The sequence below is a fragment of the Ambystoma mexicanum genome, assembly GCF_040938575.1.
Source record: "Ambystoma mexicanum isolate Mex_15411 chromosome 12 unlocalized genomic scaffold, UKY_AmexF1_1 Mex_chr12_unloc.1, whole genome shotgun sequence".
NCBI lineage: Eukaryota > Metazoa > Chordata > Amphibia > Caudata > Ambystomatidae > Ambystoma > Ambystoma mexicanum.
The window spans coordinates 11,781,592-11,799,851 of record NW_027182322.1 but is presented as its reverse complement, the minus strand read 5'-3'; the positions used below and the strand labels follow the sequence as shown (position 1 = coordinate 11,799,851).

The 18,260-nt window shown below is 36.2% G+C and overlaps 8 non-coding genes across 8 annotated transcripts; all 8 read right to left on the bottom strand.

Moving 5' to 3' along the window:
• Positions 1-3,389: 3,389 nt before the first annotated feature.
• Positions 3,390-3,479, bottom strand: TRNAR-UCU (transfer RNA arginine (anticodon UCU)). Its single transcript is given in 2 exon segments — positions 3,390-3,425; positions 3,443-3,479. It is a non-coding gene; the product is annotated as a tRNA-Arg (tRNA).
• Positions 3,480-6,453: 2,974 nt separating this feature from the next.
• Positions 6,454-6,543, bottom strand: TRNAR-UCU (transfer RNA arginine (anticodon UCU)). The gene is given in 2 exon segments: positions 6,454-6,489; positions 6,507-6,543. It is a non-coding gene; the product is annotated as a tRNA-Arg (tRNA).
• Positions 6,544-8,752: 2,209 nt separating this feature from the next.
• TRNAR-UCU (transfer RNA arginine (anticodon UCU)) lies at positions 8,753-8,842 on the bottom strand. The gene is given in 2 exon segments: positions 8,753-8,788; positions 8,806-8,842. It is a non-coding gene; the product is annotated as a tRNA-Arg (tRNA).
• Positions 8,843-9,518: 676 nt separating this feature from the next.
• Positions 9,519-9,608, bottom strand: TRNAR-UCU (transfer RNA arginine (anticodon UCU)). Its single transcript is given in 2 exon segments — positions 9,519-9,554; positions 9,572-9,608. It is a non-coding gene; the product is annotated as a tRNA-Arg (tRNA).
• Positions 9,609-11,817: 2,209 nt separating this feature from the next.
• TRNAR-UCU (transfer RNA arginine (anticodon UCU)) lies at positions 11,818-11,907 on the bottom strand. Its single transcript is given in 2 exon segments — positions 11,818-11,853; positions 11,871-11,907. It is a non-coding gene; the product is annotated as a tRNA-Arg (tRNA).
• Positions 11,908-12,583: 676 nt separating this feature from the next.
• On the bottom strand, positions 12,584-12,673 carry TRNAR-UCU (transfer RNA arginine (anticodon UCU)). The gene is given in 2 exon segments: positions 12,584-12,619; positions 12,637-12,673. It is a non-coding gene; the product is annotated as a tRNA-Arg (tRNA).
• A 2,209-nt stretch (positions 12,674-14,882) lies between these two features.
• TRNAR-UCU (transfer RNA arginine (anticodon UCU)) lies at positions 14,883-14,972 on the bottom strand. The gene is given in 2 exon segments: positions 14,883-14,918; positions 14,936-14,972. It is a non-coding gene; the product is annotated as a tRNA-Arg (tRNA).
• A 651-nt stretch (positions 14,973-15,623) lies between these two features.
• TRNAR-UCU (transfer RNA arginine (anticodon UCU)) lies at positions 15,624-15,713 on the bottom strand. Its single transcript is given in 2 exon segments — positions 15,624-15,659; positions 15,677-15,713. It is a non-coding gene; the product is annotated as a tRNA-Arg (tRNA).
• Between the last annotated feature and the right edge of the window lie 2,547 nt (positions 15,714-18,260).

Below are 18,260 nucleotides of genomic sequence, written 5' to 3'. Positions count from 1 at the left end.
GCTTTGAAAGAAGATTTTACTTTATATGTCGCTAGAAACAAATGTCTGAGTGTAGGGTGTCGTGTTTTGGTCTATCTCATTTACAGCTATTATAAAGACAATGTTTCTGAAGGAAGGATACATTAGAAAAGTGCCAAGTTTCTGGTAGTGATGTTGTATTGCTTATGAGCAATATGTTCCTGTTGCAATGGAAGGCAGACTGCTTTTGATTCAGTTGCATGCTGTATTAGATACATAGGTTCAACTTGGGTCAAATACTAAGATTAAAGCATCGGCCAAAAATAAACATTCCTCACATGCATAATGTTCCTTGTTTGAATAAGAAAGTAAAAAATGCAACTCTGGTCGGATTCGAACCCACAACCTTTGAATGACTTTGCCAATTCACTTAGAAGTCCAACGCGCTATCCATTGTGCCACAGAGCCAGATGAAAATCAACTTGCGTACATTAAGGGATGATCGAAGTTTTGTCAATCCAGTGTTTACTTCACATCATATTATCAAGCCTTCTGGGATACATGAAAGAATGATTGTTTTCTGAAACATTAAATGTCTGTAGCAAGAATCACAGTTCGGGGTGAAACCTTGAACTGCACCTTTGTTCGCTTGGGGAGAAATTCAGAGAATAGGGTATTACAGTATTTTCTTGCCAAGTGAATTGGTTTGGACAACAATTTCATACCTTAATAAAAAAGAACTGGATAAAAAGTGCAGCCATACAATTGGTTAACAATACAAAAACACAAAGAGAATATACCATAAATAGCTTTGAAAGAAGATTTTACTTTATATGTCGCTAGAAACAAATGTCTGAGTGTAGGGTGTCGTGTTTTTGGTCTATCTCATTTACAGCTATTATAAAGACAATGTTTCTGAAGGAAGGATACATTAGGAAAGTGCAAAGTTTTTGGCAGTGATGTTGTATTCCTTATGAGCAATATGTTCCTGTTGCAATGGAAGGCAGACTGCTTTTGATTCAGTTGCATGCTGTATTAGATACATAGGTTCAACTTGGGTCAAATACTAAGATTAAAGCATCGGCCAAAAATAAACATTCCTCACATGCATAATGTTCCTTGTTTGAATAAGAAAGTAAAAAATGCGACTCTGGTGGGATTCAAACCCACAACCTTTGAATGACTTTGCAAATTCACTTAGAAGTCCAATGCGCTATCCATTGCGCCACAGAGGGAGATAAAAATCCACTTGCGTACAGTAAGGGATGATCGAAGTTTTGTCAATCCAGTGTTTACTTCACATCATATTATCAAGCTTTCTGGGATACAAGAAAGAATAATTGTTTTCTGAAACATAAAATGTCTGTAGAAGAATCACACTTCTGGGTGAAACCTTGAACTACACCTTTGTTCCTTTAGGGATAAATTCGGAGAATAGGGTATTACTGTATTTTCTTGCAAACTGAATACGTTTGGACAACATTTCCATACCTTAATAAAAAAAGAACTGGATAAAAAGTGCAGACATGCAATTGGTTAACAATACAAAAACACAAAGAGAATATACCATAAATAGCTTTGAAAGAAGATTTTACTTTATATGTCGCTAGAAACAAATGTCTGAGTGTAGGGTGTCGTGTTTTTGGTCTATCTCATTTACAGCTATTATAAAGACAATGTTTCTGAAGGAAGGATACATTAGGAAAGTGCAAAGTTTCTGGCAGTGATGTTGTATTGCTTATGAGCAATATGTTCCTGTTGCCATGGAAGGCAGACTGCTTTTGATTCAGTTGCATGCTGTATTAGATACATAGGTTCAACTTGGGTGAAATACTAAGATTAAAGCATCGGCCAAAAATAAACATTCCTCACATGCATAATGTTCCTTATTTGAATAAGAAAGTAAAAAATGCGACTCTGGTTGGATTCGAACCCACAACCTTTGAATGACTTTGCCAATTCACTTAGAAGTCCAACGCGCTATCCATTGCGCCACAGAGCCAGATGAAAATCCACTTGCATACAGTAAGGGATGATCTAAGTTTTGTCAATCCAGTGTTTACTTCACATCACATTATCAAGCCTTCTGGGATACATGAAAGAATGATTGTTTTCTGAAACATTAAATGTCTGTAGCAAGAATCACAGTTCGGGGTGAAACCTTGAACTGCACCTTTGTTCGCTTGGGGAGAAATTCAGAGAATAGGGTATTACAGTATTTTCTTGCCAAGTGAATTGGTTTGGACAACAATTTCATACCTTAATAAAAAAGAACTGGATAAAAAGTGCAGACATACAATTGGTTAACAATACAAAAACACAAAGATAGCTTTGAAAGAAGATTTTACTTTATATGTCGCTAGAAACAAATGTCTGAGTGTCGGGTGTCGTGTTTTTGGTCTATCTCATTTACAGCTATTATAAATACAATGTTTCTGAAGGAAGGATACATTAGGAAAGTGCAAAGTTTCTGGCAGTGATGTTGTATTGCTTATGAGCAATATGTTCCTGTTGCAATGGAAGGCAGACTGTTTTTGATTCAGTTGCATGCAGTATTAGATACATAGGTTCAACTTGGGTCAAATACTAAGATTAAAGCATCGGCCAAAAATAAACATTCCTCACATGCATAATGTACCTTGTTTGAATTAGAAAGTATAAAATGCGACTCTGGTGGGATTCAAACCCACAACCTTTGAATGACTTTGCCAATTCACTTAGAAGTCCAACGCGCTATCCATTGCACCACAGAGCCAGAGGAAAATGAACTTGCGTACATTAAGGGATGATCGAAGTTTTGTCAATCCAGTGTTTACTTCACATCATATTATCAAGCCTTCTGGGATACAAGAAAGAATAATTGTTTTCTGAAACATAAAATGTCTGTAGAAGAATCACACTTCTGGGTGAAACCTTGAACTACACTTTTGTTCCTTTAGGGATAAATTCGGAGAATAGGGTATTACTGTATTTTCTTGCAAACTGAATACGTTTGGACAACAATTCCATACCTTAATAAAAAAGAACTGGATAAAAAGTGCAGCCATACAATTGGTTAACAATACAAAAACACAAAGAGAATATACCATAAATAGCTTTGAAAGAAGATTTTACTTTATATGTCGCTAGAAACAAATGTCTGAGTGTAGGGTGTCGTGTTTTTGGTCTATCTCATTTACAGCTATTATAAAGACAATGTTTCTGAAGGAAGGATACATTAGGAAAGTGCAAAGTTTCTGGCAGTGATGTTGTATTGCTTATGAGCAATATGTTCCTGTTGCAATGGAAGGCAGACTGCTTTTGATTCAGTTGCATGCTGTATTAGATACATAGGTTCAACTTGGGTCAAATACTAAGATTAAAGCATCGGCCAAAAATAAACATTCCTCACATGCATAATGTTCCTTGTTTGAATAAGAAAGTAAAAAATACGACTCTGGGGGGATTCGAACCCACAACCTTTGAATGACTTTGCCAATTCACTTAGAAGTCCAACGCGCTATCCATTGCGCCACAGAGCCAGTTGAAAATCAACTTGCGTACATTAAGGGATGATCGAAGTTTTGTCAATCCAGTGTTTACTTCACATCATATTATCAAGCCTTCTGGGATACAAGAAAGAATAATTGTTTTCTGAAACATAAAATGTCTGTAGAAGAATCACACTTCTGGGTGAAACCTTGAACTACACCTTTGTTCCTTTAGGGATAAATTCGGAGAATAGGGTATTACAGTATTTTCTTGCCAAGTGAATTGGTTTGGACAACAATTCCATACCTTAATAAAAAAGAACTGGATAAAAAGTGCAGACATACAATTGGTTAACAATACAAAAACACAAAGAGAATATACCATAAATAGCTTTGAAAGAAGATTTTACTTTATATGTCGCTAGAAACAAATGTCTGAGCGTAGGGTGTCGTGTTTTGGTCTATCTCATTTACAGCTATTATAAAGACAATGTTTCTGAAGGAAGGATACATTAGAAAAGTGCCAAGTTTCTGGTAGTGATGTTGTATTGCTTATGAGCAATATGTTCCTGTTGCAATGGAAGGCAGACTGCTTTTGATTCAGTTGCATGCTGTATTAGATACATAGGTTCAACTTGGGTCAAATACTAAGATTAAAGCATCGGGCAAAAATAAACATTCCTCACATGCATAATGTTCCTTGTTTGAATAAGAAAGTAAAAAATGCAACTCTGGTCGGATTCGAACCCACAACCTTTGAATGACTTTGCCAATTCACATAGAAGTCCAACGCGCTATCCATTGTGCCACAGAGCCAGATGAAAATCAACTTGCGTACATTAAGGGATGATCGAAGTTTTGTCAATCCAGTGTTTACTTCACATCATATTATCATGCCTTCTGGGATACATGAAAGAATGATTGTTTTCTGAAACATTAAATGTCTGTAGCAAGAATCACAGTTCGGGGTGAAACCTTGAACTGCACCTTTGTTCGCTTGGGGAGAAATTCAGAGAATAGGGTATTACAGTATTTTCTTGCCAAGTGAATTGGTTTGGACAACAATTTCATACCTTAATAAAAAAGAACTGGATAAAAAGTGCAGACATACAATTGGTTAACAATACAAAAACACAAAGAGAATATACCATAAATAGCTTTGAAAGAAGATTTTACTTTATATGTCGCTAGAAACAAACGTCTGAGTGTAGGGTGTCGTGTTTTTGGTCTATCTCATTTACAGCTATTATAAAGACAATGTTTCTGAAGGAAGGATACATTAGAAAAGTGCCAAGTTTCTGGTAGTGATGTTGTATTGCTTATGAGCAATATGTTCCTGTTGCAATGGAAGGCAGACTGCTTTTGATTCAGTTGCATGCTGTATTAGATACATAGGTTCAACTTGGGTCAAATACTAAGATTAAAGCATCGGCCAAAAATAAACATTCCTCACATGCATAATGTTCCTTGTTTGAATTAGAAAGTAAAAAATGCGACTCTGGTGGGATTCGTACCCACAACCTTTGAATGACTTTGCCAATTCACTTAGAAGTCCAACGCGCTATCCATTGCGCCACAGAGCCAGATGAAAATCAACTTGCGTACATTAAGGGGTGATCGAAGTTTTGTCAATCCAGTGTTTACTTCACATCATATTATCAAGCCTTCTGGGATACAAGAAAGAATAATTGTTTTCTGAAACATAAAATGTCTGTAGAAGAATCACACTTCTGGGTGAAACCTTGAACTACACCTTTGTTCCTTTAGGGATAAATTCGGAGAATAGGGTATTACTGTATTTTCTTGCAAACTGAATACGTTTGGACAACAATTCCATACCTTAATAAAAAAGAACTGGATAAAAAGTGCAGCCATACAATTGGTTAACAATACAAAAACACAAAGAGAATATACCATAAATAGCTTTGAAAGAAGATTTTACTTTATATGTCGCTAGAAACAAATGTCTGAGTGTAGGGTGTCGTGTTTTTGGTCTATCTCATTTACAGCTATTATAAAGACAATGTTTCTGAAGGAAGGATACATTAGGAAAGTGCAAAATTTTTGGCAGTGATGTTGTATTCCTTATGAGCAATATGTTCCTGTTGCAATGGAAGGCAGACTGCTTTTGATTCAGTTGCATGCTGTATTAGATACATAGGTTCAACTTGGGTCAAATACTAAGATTAAAGCATCGGCCAAAAATAAACATTCCTCACATGCATAATGTTCCTTGTTTGAATAAGAAAGTAAAAAATACGACTCTGGTGGGATTCGAAGCCACAACCTTTGAATGACTTTGCCAATTCACTTAGAAGTCCAACGCGCTATCCATTGCGCCACAGAGCCAGATGAAAATCGACTTGCGTACATTAAGGGATGATCGAAGTTTTGTCAATCCAGTGTTTACTTCACATCATATTATCAAGCCTTCTGGGATACAAGAAAGAATAATTGTTTTCTGAAACATAAAATGTCTGTAGAAGAATCACACTTCTGGGTGAAACCTTGAACTACACCTTTGTTCCTTTAGGGATAAATTCGGAGAATAGGGTATTACTGTATTTTCTTGCAAACTGAATACGTTTGGACAACAATTCCATACCTTAATAAAAAAGAACTGGATAAAAAGTGCAGCCATACAATTGGTTAACAATACAAAAACACAAAGAGAATATACCATAAATAGCTTTGAAAGAAGATTTTACTTTATATGTCGCTAGAAACAAATGTCTGAGTGTAGGGTGTCGTGTTTTTGGTCTATCTCATTTACAGCTATTATAAAGACAATGTTTCTGAAGGAAGGATACATTAGGAAAGTGCAAGGTTTCTGGCAGTGATGTTGTATTGCTTATGAGCAATATGTTCCTGTTGCAATGGAAGGCAGACTGCTTTTGATTCAGTTGCATGCTGTATTAGATACATAGGTTCAACTTGGGTCAAATACTAAGATTAAAGCATCGGCCAAAAATAAACATTCCTCACATGCATAATGTTCCTTGTTTGAATAAGAAAGTAAAAAATGCGACTCTGGTGGGATTCGAACCCACAACCTTTGAATGACTTTGCCAATTCACTTAGAAGTCCAACGCGCTATCCATTGCGCCACAGAGCCAGATGACAATCAACTTGCGTACATCAGGGGATGATCGAGGTTTTGTCAATCCAGTGTTTACTTCACATCATATTATCAAGCCTTCTGGGATACAAGAAAGAATAATTGTTTTCTGAAACATAAAATGTCTGCAGAAGAATCACACTTCTGGGTGAAACCTTGAACTACACCTTTGTTCCTTTAGGGATAAATTCGGAGAATAGGGTATTACTGTATTTTCTTGCAAACTGAATACGTTTGGACAACAATTCCATACCTTAATAAAAAAGAACTGGATAAAAAGTGCAGACATACAATTGGTTAACAATACAAAAACACAAAGAGAATATACCATAAATAGCTTTGAAAGAAGATTTTACTTTATATGTCGCTAGAAACAAATGTCTGAGTGTAGGGTGTCGTGTTTTGGTCTATCTCATTTACAGCTATTATAAAGACAATGTTTCTGAAGGAAGGATACATTAGAAAAGTGCCAAGTTTCTGGTAGTGATGTTGTATTGCTTATGAGCAATATGTTCCTGTTGCAATGGAAGGCAGACTGCTTTTGATTCAGTTGCATGCTGTATTAGATACATAGGTTCAACTTGGGTCAAATACTAAGATTAAAGCATCGGCCAAAAATAAACATTCCTCACATGCATAATGTTCCTTGTTTGAATAAGAAAGTAAAAAATGCAACTCTGGTCGGATTCGAACCCACAACCTTTGAATGACTTTGCCAATTCACTTAGAAGTCCAACGCGCTATCCATTGTGCCACAGAGCCAGATGAAAATCAACTTGCGTACATTAAGGGATGATCGAAGTTTTGTCAATCCAGTGTTTACTTCACATCATATTATCAAGCCTTCTGGGATACATGAAAGAATGATTGTTTTCTGAAACATTAAATGTCTGTAGCAAGAATCACAGTTCGGGGTGAAACCTTGAACTGCACCTTTGTTCGCTTGGGGAGAAATTCAGAGAATAGGGTATTACAGTATTTTCTTGCCAAGTGAATTGGTTTGGACAACAATTTCATACCTTAATAAAAAAGAACTGGATAAAAAGTGCAGCCATACAATTGGTTAACAATACAAAAACACAAAGAGAATATACCATAAATAGCTTTGAAAGAAGATTTTACTTTATATGTCGCTAGAAACAAATGTCTGAGTGTAGGGTGTCGTGTTTTTGGTCTATCTCATTTACAGCTATTATAAAGACAATGTTTCTGAAGGAAGGATACATTAGGAAAGTGCAAAGTTTTTGGCAGTGATGTTGTATTCCTTATGAGCAATATGTTCCTGTTGCAATGGAAGGCAGACTGCTTTTGATTCAGTTGCATGCTGTATTAGATACATAGGTTCAACTTGGGTCAAATACTAAGATTAAAGCATCGGCCAAAAATAAACATTCCTCACATGCATAATGTTCCTTGTTTGAATAAGAAAGTAAAAAATGCGACTCTGGTGGGATTCAAACCCACAACCTTTGAATGACTTTGCAAATTCACTTAGAAGTCCAACGCGCTATCCATTGCGCCACAGAGGGAGATAAAAATCCACTTGCGTACAGTAAGGGATGATCGAAGTTTTGTCAATCCAGTGTTTACTTCACATCATATTATCAAGCTTTCTGGGATACAAGAAAGAATAATTGTTTTCTGAAACATAAAATGTCTGTAGAAGAATCACACTTCTGGGTGAAACCTTGAACTACACCTTTGTTCCTTTAGGGATAAATTCGGAGAATAGGGTATTACTGTATTTTCTTGCAAACTGAATACGTTTGGACAACATTTCCATACCTTAATAAAAAAAGAACTGGATAAAAAGTGCAGACATGCAATTGGTTAACAATACAAAAACACAAAGAGAATATACCATAAATAGCTTTGAAAGAAGATTTTACTTTATATGTCGCTAGAAACAAATGTCTGAGTGTAGGGTGTCGTGTTTTTGGTCTATCTCATTTACAGCTATTATAAAGACAATGTTTCTGAAGGAAGGATACATTAGGAAAGTGCAAAGTTTCTGGCAGTGATGTTGTATTGCTTATGAGCAATATGTTCCTGTTGCAATGGAAGGCAGACTGCTTTTGATTCAGTTGCATGCTGTATTAGATACATAGGTTCAACTTGGGTCAAATACTAAGATTAAAGCATCGGCCAAAAATAAACATTCCTCACATGCATAATGTTCCTTGTTTGAATAAGAAAGTAAAAAATGCGACTCTGGTGGGATTCGAACCCACAACCTTTGAATGACTTTGCCAATTCACTTAGAAGTCCAACGCGCTATCCATTGCGCCACAGAGCCAGATGACAATCAACTTGCGTACATCAGGGGATGATCGAGGTTTTGTCAATCCAGTGTTTACTTCACATCATATTATCAAGCCTTCTGGGATACAAGAAAGAATAATTGTTTTCTGAAACATAAAATGTCTGTAGAAGAATCACACTTCTGGGTGAAACCTTGAACTACACCTTTGTTCCTTTAGGGATAAATTCGGAGAATAGGGTATTACTGTATTTTCTTGCAAACTGAATACGTTTGGACAACAATTCCATACCTTAATAAAAAAGAACTGGATAAAAAGTGCAGCCATACAATTGGTTAACAATACAAAAACACAAAGAGAATATACCATAAATAGCTTTGAAAGAAGATTTTACTTTATATGTCGCTAGAAACAAATGTCTGAGTGTAGGGTGTCGTGTTTTTGGTCTATCTCATTTACAGCTATTATAAAGACAATGTTTCTGAAGGAAGGATACATTAGGAAAGTGCAAGGTTTCTGGCAGTGATGTTGTATTGCTTATGAGCAATATGTTCCTGTTGCAATGGAAGGCAGACTGCTTTTGATTCAGTTGCATGCTGTATTAGATACATAGGTTCAACTTGGGTCAAATACTAAGATTAAAGCATCGGCCAAAAATAAACATTCCTCACATGCATAATGTTCCTTGTTTGAATAAGAAAGTAAAAAATGCGACTCTGGTGGGATTCGAACCCACAACCTTTGAATGACTTTGCCAATTCACTTAGAAGTCCAACGCGCTATCCATTGCGCCACAGAGCCAGATGACAATCAACTTGCGTACATCAGGGGATGATCGAGGTTTTGTCAATCCAGTGTTTACTTCACATCATATTATCAAGCCTTCTGGGATACAAGAAAGAATAATTGTTTTCTGAAACATAAAATGTCTGTAGAAGAATCACACTTCTGGGTGAAACCTTGAACTACACCTTTGTTCCTTTAGGGATAAATTCGGAGAATAGGGTATTACTGTATTTTCTTGCAAACTGAATACGTTTGGACAACAATTCCATACCTTAATAAAAAAGAACTGGATAAAAAGTGCAGACATACAATTGGTTAACAATACAAAAACACAAAGAGAATATACCATAAATAGCTTTGAAAGAAGATTTTACTTTATATGTCGCTAGAAACAAATGTCTGAGTGTAGGGTGTCGTGTTTTGGTCTATCTCATTTACAGCTATTATAAAGACAATGTTTCTGAAGGAAGGATACATTAGAAAAGTGCCAAGTTTCTGGTAGTGATGTTGTATTGCTTATGAGCAATATGTTCCTGTTGCAATGGAAGGCAGACTGCTTTTGATTCAGTTGCATGCTGTATTAGATACATAGGTTCAACTTGGGTCAAATACTAAGATTAAAGCATCGGCCAAAAATAAACATTCCTCACATGCATAATGTTCCTTGTTTGAATAAGAAAGTAAAAAATGCAACTCTGGTCGGATTCGAACCCACAACCTTTGAATGACTTTGCCAATTCACTTAGAAGTCCAACGCGCTATCCATTGTGCCACAGAGCCAGATGAAAATCAACTTGCGTACATTAAGGGATGATCGAAGTTTTGTCAATCCAGTGTTTACTTCACATCATATTATCAAGCCTTCTGGGATACATGAAAGAATGATTGTTTTCTGAAACATTAAATGTCTGTAGCAAGAATCACAGTTCGGGGTGAAACCTTGAACTGCACCTTTGTTCGCTTGGGGAGAAATTCAGAGAATAGGGTATTACAGTATTTTCTTGCCAAGTGAATTGGTTTGGACAACAATTTCATACCTTAATAAAAAAGAACTGGATAAAAAGTGCAGCCATACAATTGGTTAACAATACAAAAACACAAAGAGAATATACCATAAATAGCTTTGAAAGAAGATTTTACTTTATATGTCGCTAGAAACAAATGTCTGAGTGTAGGGTGTCGTGTTTTTGGTCTATCTCATTTACAGCTATTATAAAGACAATGTTTCTGAAGGAAGGATACATTAGGAAAGTGCAAAGTTTTTGGCAGTGATGTTGTATTCCTTATGAGCAATATGTTCCTGTTGCAATGGAAGGCAGACTGCTTTTGATTCAGTTGCATGCTGTATTAGATACATAGGTTCAACTTGGGTCAAATACTAAGATTAAAGCATCGGCCAAAAATAAACATTCCTCACATGCATAATGTTCCTTGTTTGAATAAGAAAGTAAAAAATGCGACTCTGGTGGGATTCAAACCCACAACCTTTGAATGACTTTGCAAATTCACTTAGAAGTCCAATGCGCTATCCATTGCGCCACAGAGGGAGATAAAAATCCACTTGCGTACAGTAAGGGATGATCGAAGTTTTGTCAATCCAGTGTTTACTTCACATCATATTATCAAGCTTTCTGGGATACAAGAAAGAATAATTGTTTTCTGAAACATAAAATGTCTGTAGAAGAATCACACTTCTGGGTGAAACCTTGAACTACACCTTTGTTCCTTTAGGGATAAATTCGGAGAATAGGGTATTACTGTATTTTCTTGCAAACTGAATACGTTTGGACAACATTTCCATACCTTAATAAAAAAAGAACTGGATAAAAAGTGCAGACATGCAATTGGTTAACAATACAAAAACACAAAGAGAATATACCATAAATAGCTTTGAAAGAAGATTTTACTTTATATGTCGCTAGAAACAAATGTCTGAGTGTAGGGTGTCGTGTTTTTGGTCTATCTCATTTACAGCTATTATAAAGACAATGTTTCTGAAGGAAGGATACATTAGGAAAGTGCAAAGTTTCTGGCAGTGATGTTGTATTGCTTATGAGCAATATGTTCCTGTTGCAATGGAAGGCAGACTGCTTTTGATTCAGTTGCATGCTGTATTAGATACATAGGTTCAACTTGGGTCAAATACTAAGATTAAAGCATCGGCCAAAAATAAACATTCCTCACATGCATAATGTTCCTTGTTTGAATAAGAAAGTAAAAAATGCGACTCTGGTGGGATTCGAACCCACAACCTTTGAATGACTTTGCCAATTCACTTAGAAGTCCAACGCGCTATCCATTGCGCCACAGAGCCAGATGACAATCAACTTGCGTACATCAGGGGATGATCGAGGTTTTGTCAATCCAGTGTTTACTTCACATCATATTATCAAGCCTTCTGGGATACAAGAAAGAATAATTGTTTTCTGAAACATAAAATGTCTGTAGAAGAATCACACTTCTGGGTGAAACCTTGAACTACACCTTTGTTCCTTTAGGGATAAATTCGGAGAATAGGGTATTACTGTATTTTCTTGCAAACTGAATACGTTTGGACAACAATTCCATACCTTAATAAAAAAGAACTGGATAAAAAGTGCAGCCATACAATTGGTTAACAATACAAAAACACAAAGAGAATATACCATAAATAGCTTTGAAAGAAGATTTTACTTTATATGTCGCTAGAAACAAATGTCTGAGTGTAGGGTGTCGTGTTTTTGGTCTATCTCATTTACAGCTATTATAAAGACAATGTTTCTGAAGGAAGGATACATTAGGAAAGTGCAAGGTTTCTGGCAGTGATGTTGTATTGCTTATGAGCAATATGTTCCTGTTGCAATGGAAGGCAGACTGCTTTTGATTCAGTTGCATGCTGTATTAGATACATAGGTTCAACTTGGGTCAAATACTAAGATTAAAGCATCGGCCAAAAATAAACATTCCTCACATGCATAATGTTCCTTGTTTGAATAAGAAAGTAAAAAATGCGACTCTGGTGGGATTCGAACCCACAACCTTTGAATGACTTTGCCAATTCACTTAGAAGTCCAACGCGCTATCCATTGCGCCACAGAGCCAGATGACAATCAACTTGCGTACATCAGGGGATGATCGAGGTTTTGTCAATCCAGTGTTTACTTCACATCATATTATCAAGCCTTCTGGGATACAAGAAAGAATAATTGTTTTCTGAAACATAAAATGTCTGTAGAAGAATCACACTTCTGGGTGAAACCTTGAACTACACCTTTGTTCCTTTAGGGATAAATTCGGAGAATAGGGTATTACTGTATTTTCTTGCAAACTGAATACGTTTGGACAACAATTCCATACCTTAATAAAAAAGAACTGGATAAAAAGTGCAGACATACAATTGGTTAACAATACAAAAACACAAAGAGAATATACCATAAATAGCTTTGAAAGAAGATTTTACTTTATATGTCGCTAGAAACAAATGTCTGAGTGTAGGGTGTCGTGTTTTGGTCTATCTCATTTACAGCTATTATAAAGACAATGTTTCTGAAGGAAGGATACATTAGAAAAGTGCCAAGTTTCTGGTAGTGATGTTGTATTGCTTATGAGCAATATGTTCCTGTTGCAATGGAAGGCAGACTGCTTTTGATTCAGTTGCATGCTGTATTAGATACATAGGTTCAACTTGGGTCAAATACTAAGATTAAAGCATCGGCCAAAAATAAACATTCCTCACATGCATAATGTTCCTTGTTTGAATAAGAAAGTAAAAAATGCAACTCTGGTCGGATTCGAACCCACAACCTTTGAATGACTTTGCCAATTCACTTAGAAGTCCAACGCGCTATCCATTGTGCCACAGAGCCAGATGAAAATCAACTTGCGTACATTAAGGGATGATCGAAGTTTTGTCAATCCAGTGTTTACTTCACATCATATTATCAAGCCTTCTGGGATACATGAAAGAATGATTGTTTTCTGAAACATTAAATGTCTGTAGCAAGAATCACAGTTCGGGGTGAAACCTTGAACTGCACCTTTGTTCGCTTGGGGAGAAATTCAGAGAATAGGGTATTACAGTATTTTCTTGCCAAGTGAATTGGTTTGGACAACAATTTCATACCTTAATAAAAAAGAACTGGATAAAAAGTGCAGCCATACAATTGGTTAACAATACAAAAACACAAAGAGAATATACCATAAATAGCTTTGAAAGAAGATTTTACTTTATATGTCGCTAGAAACAAATGTCTGAGTGTAGGGTGTCGTGTTTTTGGTCTATCTCATTTACAGCTATTATAAAGACAATGTTTCTGAAGGAAGGATACATTAGGAAAGTGCAAAGTTTTTGGCAGTGATGTTGTATTCCTTATGAGCAATATGTTCCTGTTGCAATGGAAGGCAGACTGCTTTTGATTCAGTTGCATGCTGTATTAGATACATAGGTTCAACTTGGGTCAAATACTAAGATTAAAGCATCGGCCAAAAATAAACATTCCTCACATGCATAATGTTCCTTGTTTGAATAAGAAAGTAAAAAATGCGACTCTGGTGGGATTCAAACCCACAACCTTTGAATGACTTTGCAAATTCACTTAGAAGTCCAATGCGCTATCCATTGCGCCACAGAGGGAGATAAAAATCCACTTGCGTACAGTAAGGGATGATCGAAGTTTTGTCAATCCAGTGTTTACTTCACATCATATTATCAAGCTTTCTGGGATACAAGAAAGAATAATTGTTTTCTGAAACATAAAATGTCTGTAGAAGAATCACACTTCTGGGTGAAACCTTGAACTACACCTTTGTTCCTTTAGGGATAAATTCGGAGAATAGGGTATTACTGTATTTTCTTGCAAACTGAATACGTTTGGACAACATTTCCATACCTTAATAAAAAAAGAACTGGATAAAAAGTGCAGACATGCAATTGGTTAACAATACAAAAACACAAAGAGAATATACCATAAATAGCTTTGAAAGAAGATTTTACTTTATATGTCGCTAGAAACAAATGTCTGAGTGTAGGGTGTAGTGTTTTTGGTCTATCTCATTTACAGCTATTATAAAGACAATGTTTCTGAAGGAAGGATACATTAGGAAAGTGCAAAGTTTCTGGCAGTGATGTTGTATTGCTTATGAGCAATATGTTCCTGTTGCAATGGAAGGCAGACTGCTTTTGATTCAGTTGCATGCTGTATTAGATACATAGGTTCAACTTGGGTCAAATACTAAGATTAAAGCATCGGCCAAAAATAAACATTCCTCACATGCATAATGTTCCTTGTTTGAATAAGAAAGTAAAAAATGCGACTCTGGTGGGATTCGAACCCACAACCTTTGAATGACTTTGCCAATTCACTTAGAAGTCCAACGCGCTATCCATTGCGCCACAGAGCCAGATGACAATCAACTTGCGTACATCAGGGGATGATCGAGGTTTTGTCAATCCAGTGTTTACTTCACATCATATTATCAAGCCTTCTGGGATACAAGAAAGAATAATTGTTTTCTGAAACATAAAATGTCTGTAGAAGAATCACACTTCTGGGTGAAACCTTGAACTACACCTTTGTTCCTTTAGGGATAAATTCGGAGAATAGGGTATTACTGTATTTTCTTGCAAACTGAATACGTTTGGACAACAATTCCATACCTTAATAAAAAAGAACTGGATAAAAAGTGCAGCCATACAATTGGTTAACAATACAAAAACACAAAGAGAATATACCATAAATAGCTTTGAAAGAAGATTTTACTTTATATGTCGCTAGAAACAAATGTCTGAGTGTAGGGTGTCGTGTTTTTGGTCTATCTCATTTACAGCTATTATAAAGACAATGTTTCTGAAGGAAGGATACATTAGGAAAGTGCAACGTTTCTGGCAGTGATGTTGTATTGCTTATGAGCAATATGTTCCTGTTGCAATGGAAGGCAGACTGCTTTTGATTCAGTTGCATGCTGTATTAGATACATAGGTTCAACTTGGGCCAAAAATAAACATTCCTCACATGCATAATGTTCCTTGTTTGAATAAGAAAGTAAAAAATGTGACTCTGGTGGGATTCGAACCCACAACCTTTGAATGACTTTGCCAATTCACTTAGAAGTCCAACGCGCTATCCATTGCGCCACAGAGCCAGATAACAATCAACTTGCGTACATCAGGGGATGATCGAGGTTTTGTCAATCCAGTGTTTACTTCACATCATATTATCAAGCCTTCTGGGATACAAGAAAGAATAATTGTTTTCTGAAACATAAAATGTCTGTAGAAGAATCACACTTCTGGGTGAAACCTTGAACTACACCTTTGTTCCTTTAGGGATAAATTCGGAGAATAGGGTATTACTGTATTTTCTTGCAAACTGAATACGTTTGGACAACAATTCCATACCTTAATAAAAAAGAACTGGATAAAAAGTGCAGACATACAATTGGTTAACAATACAAAAACACAAAGAGAATATACCATAAATAGCTTTGAAAGAAGATTTTACTTTATATGTCGCTAGAAACAAATGTCTGAGTGTAGGGTGTCGTGTTTTGGTCTATCTCATTTACAGCTATTATAAAGACAATGTTTCTGAAGGAAGGATACATTAGGAAAGTGCAAAGTTTCTGGCAGTGATGTTGTATTGCTTATGAGCAATATGTTCCTGTTGCAATGGAAGGCAGACTGCTTTTGATTCAGTTGCATGCTGTATTAGATACATGGGTTCAACTTGGGTCAAATACTAAGATTAAAGCATCGGCCAAAAATAGACATTCCTCACATGCATAATGTTCCTTGTTTGAATAAGAAAGTAAAAAATGCGACTCTGGTGGGATTCAAACCCACAACCTTTGAATGACTTTGCAAATTCACTTAAAAGTCCAACGCGCTATCCATTGCGCCACAGAGGGAGATAAAAATCCACTTGCATACAGTAAGGGATGATCGAAGTTTTGTCAATCCAGTGTTTACTTCACATCATATTATCAAGCTTTCTGGGATACAAGAAAGAATAATTGTTTTCCGAAACATAAAATGTCTGTAGAAGAATCACACTTCTGGGTGAAACCTTGAACTACACCTTTGTTCCTTTAGGGATAAATTCGGAGAATAGGGTATTACAGTATTTTCTTGCCAAGTGAATTGGTTTGGACAACAATTCCATACCTTAATAAAAAAGAACTGGATAAAAAGTGCAGACATACATTTGGTTAACAATACAAAAACACAAAGAGAATATACCATAAATAGCTTTGAAAGAAGATTTTACTTTATATGTCGCTAGAAACAAATGTCTGAGCGTAGGGTGTCGTGTTTTGGTCTATCTCATTTACAGCTATTATAAAGACAATGTTTCTGAAGGAAGGATACATTAGGAAAGTGCAAAGTTTCTGGCAGTGATGTTGTATTCCTTATGAGCAATATGTTCCTGTTGCAATGGAAGGCGGACTGCTTTTGATTCAGTTGCATGCTGTATTAGATACATAGGTTCAACTTGGGTCAAATACTAAGATTAAAGCATCGGCCAAAAATAGACATTCCTCACATGCATAATGTTCCTTGTTTGAATAAGAAAGTAAAAAATGCGACTCTGGTGGGATTCAAACCCACAACCTTTGAATGACTTTGCCAATTCACTTAGAAGTCCAACCGGCTATCCATTGCGCCACAGAGCCAGAAGAAAATCTACTTGCGTACATCAGGGGATGATCGAGGTTTTGTCAATCCAGTGTTTACTTCACATCATATTATCAAGCCTTCTGGGATACAAGAAAGAATAATTGTTTTCTGAAACATAAAATGTCTGTAGAAGAATCACACTTCTGGGTGAACCTTGAACTACACCTTTGTTCCTTTAGGGATAAATTCGGAGAATAGGGTATTACTGTATTTTCTTGCAAACTGAATACGTTTGGACAACAATTCCATACCTTAATAAAAAAGAACTGGATAAAAAGTGCAGCCATACAATTGGTTAACAATACAAAAACACAAAGAGAATATACCATAAATAGTTTTGAAAGAAGATTTTACTTTATATGTCGCTAGAAACAAATGTCTGAGTGTAGGGTGTCGTGTTTTTGGTCTATCTCATTTACAGCTATTATAAAGACAATGTTTCTGAAGGAAGGATACATTAGGAAAATGCAAAGTTTCTGGCAGTGATGCTGTATTGCTTATGAGCAATATGTTCCTGTTGCAATGGAAGGCAGACTGCTTTTGATTCAGTTGCATGCTATATTAGATACATAGGTTCAACTTGGGTCAAATACTAAGATTAAAGCATCGGCCAAAAATAGACATTCCTCACATGCATAATGTTCCTTGTTTGAATAAGAAAGTAAAAAATGCGACTCTGGTGGGATTCAAACCCACAACCTTTGAATGACTTTGCAAATTCACTTAGAAGTCCAACGCGCTATCCATTGCGCCACAGAGGCAGATAAAAATCCACTTGCGTACAGTAAGGGATGATCGAAGTTTTGTCAATCCAGTGTTTACTTCACATCATATTATCAAGCCTTCTGGGATACATGAAAGAATGATTGTTTTCTGAAACATAAAATGTCTGTAGCAAGAATCACAGTTCGGGGTGAAACCTTGAACTGCACCTTTGTTCGCTTGGGGAGAAATTCAGAGAATAGGGTATTACCGTATTTTCTTGCCAAGTGAATTGGTTTGGACAACAATTC